Below are 13,027 nucleotides of genomic sequence, written 5' to 3'. Positions count from 1 at the left end.
CTTTTCCCCCATTGTTGTAGATAAAAACAAACTATGGTTGATTTAAAAATGGAAAGCAATTTCTTCCATTCATCGCATGGCTGCAAGGAAGGGTGCATGCAAGCCTGATGTTCATTCCAATCCCATTCTGCTAAACCAAAGATGGGGAATCTGTGGCCCTCCAGATGTTGTTGGATTCTAGTTCCCATTAACCCCAGCCAGCATAGCATGGATGATAGGAGTTGTAGTCCAGTTACATCTGTTCCCCATTCCTGTCCTAAATCATGGTTTAGCTTTATGGTCTGAAGCAGGCTAATGTATGTGGACCGCTTGGAACAGTTTAAATGTGCTGTATGAATCTTGTTGTCGTCATTATACAGTTCTGCTCTTGCAAAAAAGAATTTCTGATTTATGGAGTAACTTGACAGTTTTTGTGCTATGTCTTGTCCATTTTTTTTTTTAAATTGACATCTTAGGTTGAACTTTTCAAAATTGCTTTGTGGAAATGCAAACTGTAGAGTATGGTATGTTGCACTACTAAAATACTTTGAGAAAGGAAAAATGGGTTTTGGACCAAGCAGGCAAGGCTATTTATTATTATTTCATAACAATTATACAATGCCTGATATTATATTACATTTCTATTCATGCTCTGTAAAATGTGTTCTTAAGTGCTGTGCACTGCCCTGGGATCTTTTGATAAAGGGTGGCATGTAAATTGAATTAGCAACAACAGCAATAAATAATAAAGCTAAAGTGGTTTACAAAAAGATAAAACAATAAAATCAAGAAAAATTCACAACCCTACTTCAAAACATACAAAAGTTAAAAATAACAAAACATTAAAATTACCTCAACTTTCTAAGCATCCGGGTTGAAGCTGAAATGCCCTTCAGTGATTTGAAACATAGTTTGTGAGGAAAGCCTCCTCCTTACAAAACCCCACCCCACCCCACCCCACCCCACCCCTTTCATTTCATGATGATATTGCACCTGGGTTTCAAAATGTGTGCATTTCCTCTGGAATTTGGCCTTTTCCACCACTCCAGATTCCACCTTCATATTCACATGAGCCCTTACCACAGATTTTGCTGCCAAAATGCGGTTTTTGAAATCCGAAACTGGTTTTACAAAAACAGTATTTCTTGCTTGTGCATTTACACACACGCTTACAAATCTGTTCCCTTCTGGAGAGACCTTCCCTCTCCCTCCCCCCCCCCCTTTTACACACACACACCCCTTTAAGGTCAGTATAAGATCATGTGTAGTGAGAGTCCTATTTAAGGAGAACCTATTCTTGGATTGAAACTCTCCTCCCCCCTCTATTCCTGACGAACAGCTAAAGCTTCAGCTTGTCTCGCCCACTCCCCACTTATCCCTGCGACCCCCCCCTTTTCTCTCTTTTTTAGCGGCTCTATGCTGTACTTGCTGCTTTATAAATCCATCAAAGGAATTTCCCCCCTCAGCCAAGAAAAATGTGACCTACTTTCCGCCTCTCTAGTCTCCGTCAAAGGCGCAGGCAAACAGCATGGGCAGGAAAGCCTCCGTGGTGGGGAGTCATTCTTGCCCCTCAACCTTCGCTCTCAAGCGTGTATTTGCTGTCCTGGGGTGTCCTTTTAGAGCCCCGCTGCCTTGTTTCTCTGAGGAAGAGTGTTGTGGCTGTTGGATATTGCCAAAGCTGGCATCAGACTGCACCACACTGTGAAGGTTTTTGTGCTATTTTCTTTTTGCAAGGAATTCTCCCCCCCCCCCCACCCCAAAAAGGAAGGAGAGTGGACTGCAGTGGGAATAGTGGGGCAGTTTACAGGTACCTACAGCAGGGGTGGGTCAACATTTGGCTCTCCCGATGTTGCTGGACTCTCAGCTCTCATCAGCCGCAGCCAGCATGGTCAGCGGTCATGGATGATGGGAGTTGTAGTCCAACTGCACCCTGACATATAGGGACACTTTCCCCTGTTTGTCCCAGTGGCAAAATCTCACCCTGTGCATTTCAAGGCTCCCATTTGCCCTGCTGCTTTTCTCTGGGGAAACCTGCGGAGCAAGCAGCACTCAGGAAAGTTGTGCGGCACATTTAATACCTCATGGAGCCATGCCTAGAAAACACAGGGCAAGTGGAAAACCGCTTTTGGGTCATGGGACAAGCAGAAGTAGGGACGAGCCCTCAGACATCATTCTGGCACCTGGATAATGGGACGCATGTCTTTCGAGACAGAAAATTGTGAACCCCACATTGTGATTCACTGTTATTTTAATTTTCTTTAATGTACTCTTCTGTCATTGCTGCTTCCCTTCCCTTTTAAATCTCTACATCTGCACAATGGCATTGTGGCACAGGTCTTTAAGGGAGCCATTTTACCGATGAAATCAACTGAGGCTGATGGGGAACTGGCTTTCATGGGGCTACCCTGACTTGCAGGAGATTTGAGCCCACGTTGCCTCATGGTGCTTGCCCATGAGGGCTGAGTATAGATAAATGACTTGCCCATTAACCCCCCCCCCAAAAAAAAACCACACACACACCATATATGACTTACCACTTTAAACTCTGAGACAAATAAGAACCGCTTCCAGGCAGGGACACTATAAGCTTGTTCTCTTTTTGCAAATTTTTGTCCATGAGTAAGATTTTGTGGCAAGTGGGTTAGTAAAAATGTTGTAAGCCATTTGCAAAACCTTCTTGGTTTCCAGAGACAGGGTGGTTAAAAACTGATAGGACAGGTGCCCCTTTCAGTGCTTCGCGAAATAATCCTAAACATGTCTCTTCCAAAGAAAGTACCGTTGAATCTCGTGGGATTTACTCCTGTGCAAGTGGGTAAAGGATTGTATGCTGAGGGTGGGTTTTTCAGGGCAGGGTCATTTTCCAGGTCAATTAATATAGAGTGCAAATGTTGAGAAGCAGTGTTTGATTTCTTTATAAAGAGTGAGCGGGAGAGAGAGAGGAGATTGAGGGGTGAGGGGTTTTGTGTGTTTTTTGGCGGGGGAGTCAAGTCTGCTAGAAAATCTCATCCTTCGCTTTGCCTGCCCTGCATCCTGCCAATTCCTGGGTTATGTATGTGCTTGGCTGTGGATTCCTGCTGTTGTGAACCAAAGGTGCTCCACAGTATATTGAGAGTAGGGTTACCATATTGCAAAAAGTAAAAGCCAGAACACCCCGAAAATTATGTTAGGAAAACCCCCAAAAATCCAGACATATGGCAGCCCTAACAGAGAGGCACTGTTGCTTTTGTCTCTCCATGTGTATCAGGGATGAATCCTGTTGTGGAAAGCAGTCTCTGGGGTGCGGGGAGTCCTCCTGGTTCAAGTTAAGCTCTGATCCACTAAATTACAGCTAAGTGAAGAGACAGAACCAGGATTGAATTTTTAATGATTAAATACTGGGCCTCAAGCTTGTTGGGGGAACTATACCTGATGACAGCCACTACTACAGTATTATTTCTACTACTAATGTAATTAGTGTCTTAATTTTGGGGATGTGGTGAGCAGCTTAGCATTCATTCAGTGTGTGTGTGTGTGTGTGTGTGTATATATATATATATATATATATATATATATATATAGTGTCATCCAGTGAATTCAGGGCAGCATACAGATGCTGGATTATGGTATATTATATTTAGATTATTTTATACTGTTAATATGTGTATTGCTCTGCAACATAAGCCCAAAAAGAATCCCTGGCCTCAAGGAGCTTAGACTCAAGTTTCAGAGAGTGAGGAGAAGAGGCAGTTTCTGATCTGGAAGACATTCTCTCTCCTCCCAGATGCATGGAGGTAGACTGGATTATTTGGTGGCTAGGCCTGAAGTTCTTGCTCAGAGGAGTTGTTGCTTGCTATAACAGTTCTGTTACAGGTTCCTAGACTGAGTCCTGACACTGAAAACTCGTGGTAATTGCCTGACTTTGCAGAGGCGCTGTGTACAGCCAGACTCTAGTTCCCTGTGCCCACTTGAAGGCTTGAAGCGACCTGTGGGACACTCCACTTCCTCCTTTCCGTTGTTGCAGAGCGATGTGGAAACTGCAACAGCCTCTTTTTGTTGGTTCGTGTGGAGCAGGGAAGCTGTTGAAGGGGGTGGATGTTGAAAGGAATCCACGGTTGCATGTTTTATATTCCTGAGGAAGGAAGTTATCACGAGGTAACTCGGGTTTCTTCAAGGGCAATCCTCCTGACTCTGCAGAGGAAATTAGATGGGCACTGTGCCACCTTCCTCCACGAGAGTGCGGCTGGAGTTCTGCATGTCCAGGTAGGCCCAGAGACCTGCCCCCTTTGCCCAGGAATGGGGAACCTGCAGCCTTCCAGATATTGATGGGACTCTAATGCCCACCATCCCTGGCAATTGAGGGGATGCGGGTGGTGCTGTGGTCTAAACCACTGAGCCTCTTGGGCTTGCCGATCAGAAGGTTGACGGTTCGAATCCCCACAACGGGGTGAGCTCCTGTTGCTCCTTCCCAGCTCCTGGCTACCTAGCAGTTCGAAAGCACGCCAGTGCAAATAGATAAATAGGTACCCCTGTGGCGGGAAGGTAAACGGCATTTCCATGTGCTCTGGTTTCCATAACGGTGTTCTGTTGCGCCAGAAGCAGTTTACTCATGCTGGCCACATGACCCAGAAAGCTGTCTGTGGACAAACACCGGCTCCCTTGGTCTGAAAAGCGAGATGAGTGCTGCACCCCATAGTCGCCTTTTACTGGATTTAACCATCCAGGGATCCTTTACCTTACCTTTTACCCTGGCAATTGGCCATTTTGAGTGGGGCTGATGTCAGCTGGAGCCCAACATCGTATGGAGGCCTGTGTAGGTCTCCACCCTGGCATTATTCACACCCTCTGATGTTTTGATAAAATGTTGGTGACCCAGATGTGCCCTTCTCTGGCATCGGCTCCCTCCAGAAAGTTTGTTTTCTCTCTGTGAGGTTCCAAGAACTCATTAGCTAATGGAGCAAATGAGCCCTTTGGTGTTGCTGCTTTTCCAGTTGCTCGTGTGTGTAAAACCACAAAAAATGTACCGTACGTTCCTTTTGTGATGCTGGAATGGTTCTTTGTTGGGCCTGAAAGCATCTTCATCCCCCGAGGGGATGGAGTGGCAGTTTGTATGTTAGGGATAAAAAGCAGGGATAGTTATTACGTAAGCAGCATGTGACTTGACTCGCTTGCTTGAGACACCTGGAACTATTTTTTTCTGCAGGTCTCTTTCCTGCAGGGTGTGAGTGCTCTAAGCTTCTAGTACACTATGGCCTGGTTTGGGTGACCTTATCTTTGGGTGGACAGCAAGTGGAGCAACGTGTTTTCAGCCTGTGTTGTGAGACCCGGGAGTGTCTGGTTCATATAAGCCCTAACCATGGAATCACTGGTTGGCCTTTGGGCAGGCTGCTGTTCTCTCAGGCTTAACTCCCACAGCCATGGCCATCTGCCCAGTGGGGATAAGGAGTGCTCTAACTTTTGATAAAATTGTTATACGGAATTATGAAAACATTGATGTGAGATGAGAGGCAGGACTGAGATTTGGAAATGCTTCGGAATTCAGACCATGGGAAGTCGCAAAATTAAGATTATAATTTGGAAGACAGTTTGATTATTATTTTAGCTTTTTATTTTTATTGGATTGTGATTTGATATGTTAATTGGATGTTTTTTATTGGAAAATTAATAAATGCTCTAACAAAAGAAAAAGGAGTGCTCTAACTTTTGGGGCTGTTTTAATAGTTACACATCAATGGCACGAGAGGCAGCAATTAATAGATAGAATCATAGAATCATAGAATCATAGAGTTGGAAGAGACCACAAGGGCCATCGAGTCCAACCCCCTGCCAAGCAGGAAACTCTGATAGGAGTCAGAAGGTCCATGAGCCTGGCTGAGGCTTGTTTGTCTTTGTTATTTTTACTAGATTTATGTACCACTTGATTGTAATAAAACCTCAAAGTGGTTTACAAAGAGAATAAAACAAAAAGATGATCAGTTTAAAGCCTGTTAAAAATAATAATTTAAAACATTCAACACACAATTAGCATCAACAAAAAGCTTTTTAGAAAAACAGATTAAAAACTCATGTCAACATTCTACATGTTTGGATAGGTTTGCCTAAATAAACATTTGTTTTAGCAAGTGCCAAAAAGAGAATAGTGAAGGCACCTGCCTGATGCCCATAGGCAGAGAGTTCCAAAGTTCTCAAAGATCAGTTTCTTACAAATGTGGAACGAGTACTACGTGACACTCATAACAGTGCTAATTCTGCAGATCGAAGCAGTCAATTGGGCCCGTATGGGTAAGGCGATCTCGCAGGTAAACTGGTCCCTAGCTATTGTCTTCCTGCCTGCCTCTTGAGAACTGTAGACCAGAGTCAAAGCTCACACCAAGGAACTGGGAATCCGCAGTACAAAATGACATTATTATCTCATGCTTTGGACTTGACTTCCTGCTGTCTGGCAAAATATAATAATTTTAATAATAATAATAGGCTACCACTGGGCTCACTGAGGTAACGTATATGCAACCCGGCAAAAGGAATGCAATACCATTTCAATTAGTTAGTTGTCACATTTCATTTTAGATAAGCGGGTTTGGCTAGGCGGCCTTGATTTTTATGGGGCAGTGTTCACTTTACATGGCAGACATATGTGCTGCTAGCCGATTACATTTTCTCTGCTTATCATTTGAAAGGGAGAACGACATCCCTAATTGCACTGGAGCAAATATTGTTTTGTTGTTGTTTTTAAGAAGAGTGCTGCAAAACCTGTTGGAAGAACTATGCCGTTTTCCAAAAGCGATGTTGATTTATTTTTATATATTTTTTGCTACAACCACGAGGACAAGAAACATATTCTTTAAAAAGCACAAATGCCCTGCAGTGTATCGAGAGTATGGGCTCATTGCAAAGCCAAAACTGCTGCATTTATCCCGTGCTAAATGGAAACTGTGTGTAGTAGGTTGACAGTCATATAACCCAACCAAAAGAGGCCAATCACACCCTTCTCCCCCTCTTAGTTTATGAATGCCAAACTATGCCTGAGATGAGCTGTAGGGCTGCCATACATCCAGATTTTCCCAAACATTATCGGGATTTCAAAGGCAGAATTGACATCTGGGAGGAATTTTGGAAAGGTAGCACTTTGTCCTGGATCTTAGGCAAGTCAATTGAAAAATCATGGGGGTTTTTTGGACAATTTTGGGGTGTCCTGGTTTTTACTTTTTGAAATATGGCAAACCTAGATGAGCAGATATTGAAATCACGTAGAAAATAGGAGACAGGAGATATTTGGCTTAAGGGGCAGAAGTGCAGACCCTGTCCCCAAGCACTTTCCTCCTAGCTTGGGAATAAGTTCTGGAAGTGGGCTTAACTGAGAAAAAAAACACTTTGAGAAAAGGGGGGGGTATAAGTCATGGGTCTTAAATCAGAACAGTTCCACAGTGTCCACATCTTTGTGATTGTGGCAGGCCATGGCTTAAACCCCTGGGATCAGCTGCCATTGTGGTGGGAGACAGGAGGTGGAGAGAGAGTCACTGTAGATGCCCACATAATCTGATGCAGCCACCCCCAATCTCATGCCTTCCAGTTGTTGTTTATTAGGGGGGCTACAGCTCCCATCTAGACAGCATCTTAAAAAACCTAGACAGCATCTTAAAAAGCAGAGACATCACATTGACGACAAAGGTCCGTATAGTTAAAGCTTTGGTTTTCCCAATAGTGATGTATGGAAGTGAGAGCTGGACCATAAAGAAGGCTGATTGCCAAAGAATTGATGCTTTTGAATTATGGTGCTGGAGGAGACTCTTGAGAGTCCCATGAAGATCAAACCTATCCATTCTGAAGGAAATCAGCCCTGAGTGCTCACTGGAAGGACAGATCCTGAAGCTGAGGCTCCAATACTTTGGCCACCTCATGAGAAGAGAAGACTCCCTGGAAAAGACACTGATGTTGGGAAAGATGGAGGGCACAAGGAGAAGGGGACGACAGAGGACGAGATGGTTGGACAGTGTTCTCGAAGCTACCAGCATGAGTTTGACCAAACTGCAGGAGGAAGTGGAAGACAGGAGTGCCTGGCGTGCTCTGGTCCATGGGGTCACGAAGAGTCGGACATGACTAAACAACAACAACAGCTCCCATCAGCAGCACTGGCTGCGGCTGATGGGAGTTGTAGTCCGAAACATCTGGGGATCTTCAGGTTGGGGACGGCTGGTCTGCTGCACACCACCACACCTTCCTCCTCCCTACCCGCAACTTGGCAAGGGGTTCAATCGCCCTGTAGCTGAGCCAGAAAACCCCGTCTCCTGATGTTTCAGCTGTCCTTGGCAGAATCCCAGACATCTTATTCCTAGCTTGGCCCATCACTGCCTTCGTTTCCTAGGTTTTATGCTCTGCTGCAAGTGTTGCAAGAAGTCCAGAAACCATGTTTATTTCATGTTTAGCAGCCACAGTGAGATTTGGAAAGAGGCTGGGAGGAGGCAGGAAGCAGGAGTGTCCTCAACTCCTTTCTCCTCCTTGGTCACAAATGTCCCGTTGCCTTCCCAAAGCTCTTTGCCTCCCAAACGTTAATCTGCAAAGACAGAAACCCCAAAATCTAGCAGCCGTTTGGGATCGGTCTGGAAAACAGTCGCTGTTTGCAAACTTGGGTCAGTTTGTCAGTCACTTTTGCAACCTGTTTCGAAAGCAACAATAGTATATTTGTTTCCAAATGGCCGTTGCCTTGACCCAGCCCGTGGGGAGCATAGGGAGAATTTGGACTTAGAATCAAACCAAAATAAATAAAACCACAGCAGCTTGATTGGCATCAAAAAAATGTCGTGAGAGCAGCAAATGTTGACAATGGTTAGAATCAGTGGTGGGTAGTTCTGGAGCACAGTATCTTAGTCCTTCAGTATTTGGAGCAGGAGGAAACAGCAGCTGAGTATCCTTGTCAAAGGTAGTTGTCATCCACCTCCCCACAGTTACTAGAAGGGAACGCTGTGGACTCTCCCAGCTTTTTTAGGGAACAACAAACAGGAACAACACTAGCTTAGATCACAGGAAAGTCTCTCTACCTGCCCTGAGTTTAACCTTGCAGGCAATCAGAATACATTCCCAAACTTACCTGTGTATCCGAGCTTTCAAGTTGTAGTTTACAAAAGTGGTACCGTTAATTGTCGGCTTCATTTGATGATATGCTGGCACATATTGGAATGTTTTTGCAAGGACCCCTGAGAAGAGGTTGCAATATATGTTTGCATGCGGATGCTGCTTGCAGGATATTTGTCACTGAGGGCCCAACCTTCCTCATTAATTAGGACAGGCGTAGGCAAACTGCGGCCCTCCAGGTGTTTGGGACTATAATCCCCATCATCCCTAGCTAACAGGACCAGTGGTCAGGGATGATAGGAATTGTAAAAAAATAACTTACAGAAATGCATTACGTTAGAGGAAACGGCATGCGAAACTCCGTACATTCGGTGGAATGTGCACTGAAATGGTGACACTTTGCGGGCAGGGGAGGCATTTAGAAAACAAATTTGTGCATTGATGTGCAAATGTGTTGAATATTGGGGAAAATGAGAATCTGAAGGAGACCAAAAATGGCAGATTCATCCATCCCTACCTGAGAGGCACCCTGCCCCCTGTAAATCTAAGTGTATAGAAGCCCCTCCCCATTCCATCCTTTTTTATTTAGCTCTATTTTGGTGGATGCCATGGTTAGAGTAAATAAAACGGACCGTGTAGATCTGACAAGCCTGAGGTCTCTCCTTCAGGAGGCTACATTCCAGCCATGCAAAAAACAATAAGAAGTTTCTATCCACTCAAACATGCACACACCTCCTTCCTCTGTCCAGGCAAGCAAGAGAGATTGGTTCTCAAGGACACATTCCAGAGAAGCAAACACTCTTGAGAAGGCTGTGAGGTTGGCCTGGGAAGTGGCCTGAGGTTCAGAATACGCTCCTTCTGGCCCTGAGGCTCAGTTGCCCTAGAACGTTCAAAACTAGCTCTTACACAGAAATAAGTTGTTTTTGTTTTTTCCCTTTTAATTGCAAGCCACCGCAACTTAAAAATACTAGTAATCAGACAGGCTTAGAGATTATTAATTATTGCTACTATTTTTATTATTGCTATTACTTTTTAAGGCGGGAATAGTGAAGCATTTCACTACTGAGCGATAAACGATGGAAGCGAACTTACCTTTTTGTTGATAAAGGCCGACAGCGACACGCACTTTCTGGCTCTGCGAATGAGCGAAAACAGTCCTGAGGGCCATTACATAACAGTTCTGCTTCTTGCACCCCATGATTCTGCCATGCCGGGGGTGGGGGGGTTCAAAGTACCATTCCCCCTGCAGGCTCCCTGCTCACCCAGCGATTCGCTGCCTTCAGGGGTTTAAGGCCAGCAGCGTAGTTTCTCTCTCCTGGAACTTGGCTGCTTCCCACCCCCTGGTGCTTCCCCATCGATGAGCATCCTGCCCCATGTCCTCGGGTAACCCGGGTCCCAGCCTTGCTCTTAGCAGCCCATTGCAGGAGGGTCTAATTCCACAATGGGGGGGAGGTCACTTGAGGACACAGCGGGGGCCTCCCTGCCTTTTCTTTCTCCTTTCTCCTTCCCCATTCTTTCCCCCTTCTGGGGAGGCCTGCGGGGACCTCTCGCCGCTGTTGTTTCCATGCCGCCTTTGATGTTACAGCGCTGGCAACTTGCCAGAGAGAAGCTGCAGGTTTCCTTACAAGAGTGCTGTGCATGCAGACTGGCGGGGTGGGGGGGTTGGGGGGGTGGCCTGGCTAGAGGCGGTGGTGGCAGCGGCGGCCAGAGAGAAGGGGAAAAGAAATATGTGCGAGGAAGAAGTGAGGAAGAAGTGGGCCGTATGCAGGGAAGAGGAGGGGCATCACCGCTTCTTAACCTCTTTTTAACCTTTGCGTGGAGTAAAGGAGGCGAGATTCCAGGCAGCGGAAGATAACACATGTGTGGCTTGGGAAAACTGAGGCAGCATTTCTGCCCACCCCCCACCCCCCGTTTATGTTTTTGCCATTTCCTTGCTTTGATCAACTCTCTGTCCACCTCCCCTTTCGTGACACAGTTTCTGCCATCCCTCCAATGTCCACCCTAACCTCCTTTTATCACGTTTCTGTTCCTCTCGAGGAAGGAAGTCAGTGTGCTACAGTGGAACCTCGGTTGCCGAACGTAAACCATTTTGGAAGACCGTTCGACGACCGAAAACGTTAAGACAACCTAGGCACAATTGCCCATCGGCAAAATCCATTGGAAAAAATGGAGAAATGTGCCTCACAGCTTCCAAAAACCGTTCAAAAACTGAAGCATTCACTTGTCGGTGTTCGGGTCCTAAATTGTTTGGCTTTCGAAGCGTTTGACAACCGAGGTTCCACTGTAATCGCTATACAGTGGTACCTTGGGTTACATACGCTTCAGGTTACATACGCTTCAGGTTACAGACTCTGCTAACACAGAAATAGTACCTCAGGTTAAGAACTTTGCTTCAGGATGAGAACAGAAATTGTGCTGCGGTGGCAGCGGGAGGCCCCATTAGCTAAAGTGGTGCTTCAGGTTAAGAACAGTTTCAGGTTAAGAACGGATGTCTGGAACGAATTAAGTACTTAACCCGAGGTACCACTGTATTGAGGTGTTTGAGGGCACGGCTATTCCTGGCTGCCTTGGAACCCCAGGCGCCCAGGGCTGGGACTGGCGGCTGGTTCCAAGTGCCCCTTGTTTCTTAAGATACACTCTGCACACGCTCAGAGGCGTTATTTCACTCCCGGTGCTGAAAGCAGGCTCTGGAGCCAAACATTGGAGCCGCCAGGTCTTGAGCCAGGAAGATTAGCTCTGAGAAGGGTGAGGTTGTTCTGGTTGGAGCACCAGATACCCCCCCCCCCCATCCGCTCCCCACCGCCGCTCCCTTGAACCGAGGCACCTTCCCAGAGTGGGTGGGGAAGGCAGAGAAAATGTCCATGTTTGCCTGACTTTTGTTTAAATATATACCGAGTGGTGGTGTTCGTCACCCTGCGCTTTTTTGAAAAGGGGAGAAAAGAAAAAGAGAAAATGTCTGGAGATGCAAACCGGTTGGGGCCACTTGAAACCAGTTTGGCAGCTCTCCTTCCCACCCCCCACCCCAGTCCTCCCAGCCCAGTTCCCTCTAGCCTTAGAGGGTGTGGGTGTGTTTTCGAACTGCCAATCTATAAATGCAGAACAGGAGCTGCAGCACAACCTGGTGTTGGAGGTTCTGCTGCTGTTGGTAGACGTAGGCCTAAATATTTTCCTCCCCTGTAGCATGCAAGCAGACGGGCTGCTTCTGGAATTGGTTGCTAGATGAGGCAGTGACTCTTACTGTAGGTCCCCCCCCTTTTCTCTCCCACCTTCCTTCAACGTGTCATACACTGTTCTTCTGTTTTATCTTCACAACAACCCTGTGAGGTAGAGTATGCTGAGAAACTGTGGCTGGCCCAACAACGTCACTCAGAAAGCTTCGTGGCTATGTGGAGATCTGAACCTGGGTCTCGCCAGGCCAACCGCATGCTGTCTAGCCCAGGAACAGGGAACTCATGGCTCTCCAGATGTTCCTGCACTACAGCTCCCATCTTTCCTCACCCACTGACCATGCTGGCTGGGCCTGGTGGGAGTTGGAGTCCATCAGCATATTGAAGGCTGCAGGTTCTCCATCCTTGCCCTCATTGTTACATCGCACTGGTGGTGGTTCAGTTTCCATTCTGCTGCACTTCAGTTTCTGCCAAGAGCTATGTTATTTGTCTCGCTGTCTGCTATTTAACGTAACTTATACAACCGACACAACTATTTACATAACTTCTACAACTTATATTTATTTCAGTGTAAACGACACATCAAAACAATGTAAAAAAAAGTGCAATTGATTACGTATCATTTGCAGACTTAAAAACAAACAACAATGTGAACAAATTGTGATAGCGCTCGCTTGACTGATTTCCATTCCTGACCACAGGCGAACACACGAAAGTTCCGCTTTCTTTTCCATTTTTGTTGCAATTTTCTGACACCCCCAGCAGCTACTCTACAATTAACTCTAAAGAGTAGCATACAAGAAATGTGATGCACAGACTCAAGTACTACAACCTGC

At 46.0% G+C, this 13,027-nt stretch overlaps 1 protein-coding gene across 2 annotated transcripts in view; it reads left to right on the top strand.

Moving 5' to 3' along the window:
* THRA (thyroid hormone receptor alpha) overlaps window positions 1-13,027 on the top strand; it is a 123,901-nt gene that overhangs the window by 59,963 nt on the left and 50,911 nt on the right. The window lies entirely within an intron of this gene.

This window comes from Podarcis bocagei, assembly GCF_964188305.1.
Source record: "Podarcis bocagei genome assembly, chromosome: 13".
NCBI classification, from domain to species: Eukaryota; Metazoa; Chordata; class Lepidosauria; order Squamata; family Lacertidae; genus Podarcis; species Podarcis bocagei.
Note: the sequence above shows the minus strand (reverse complement) of the source record. Positions and strands in the feature narration are given on the sequence as shown.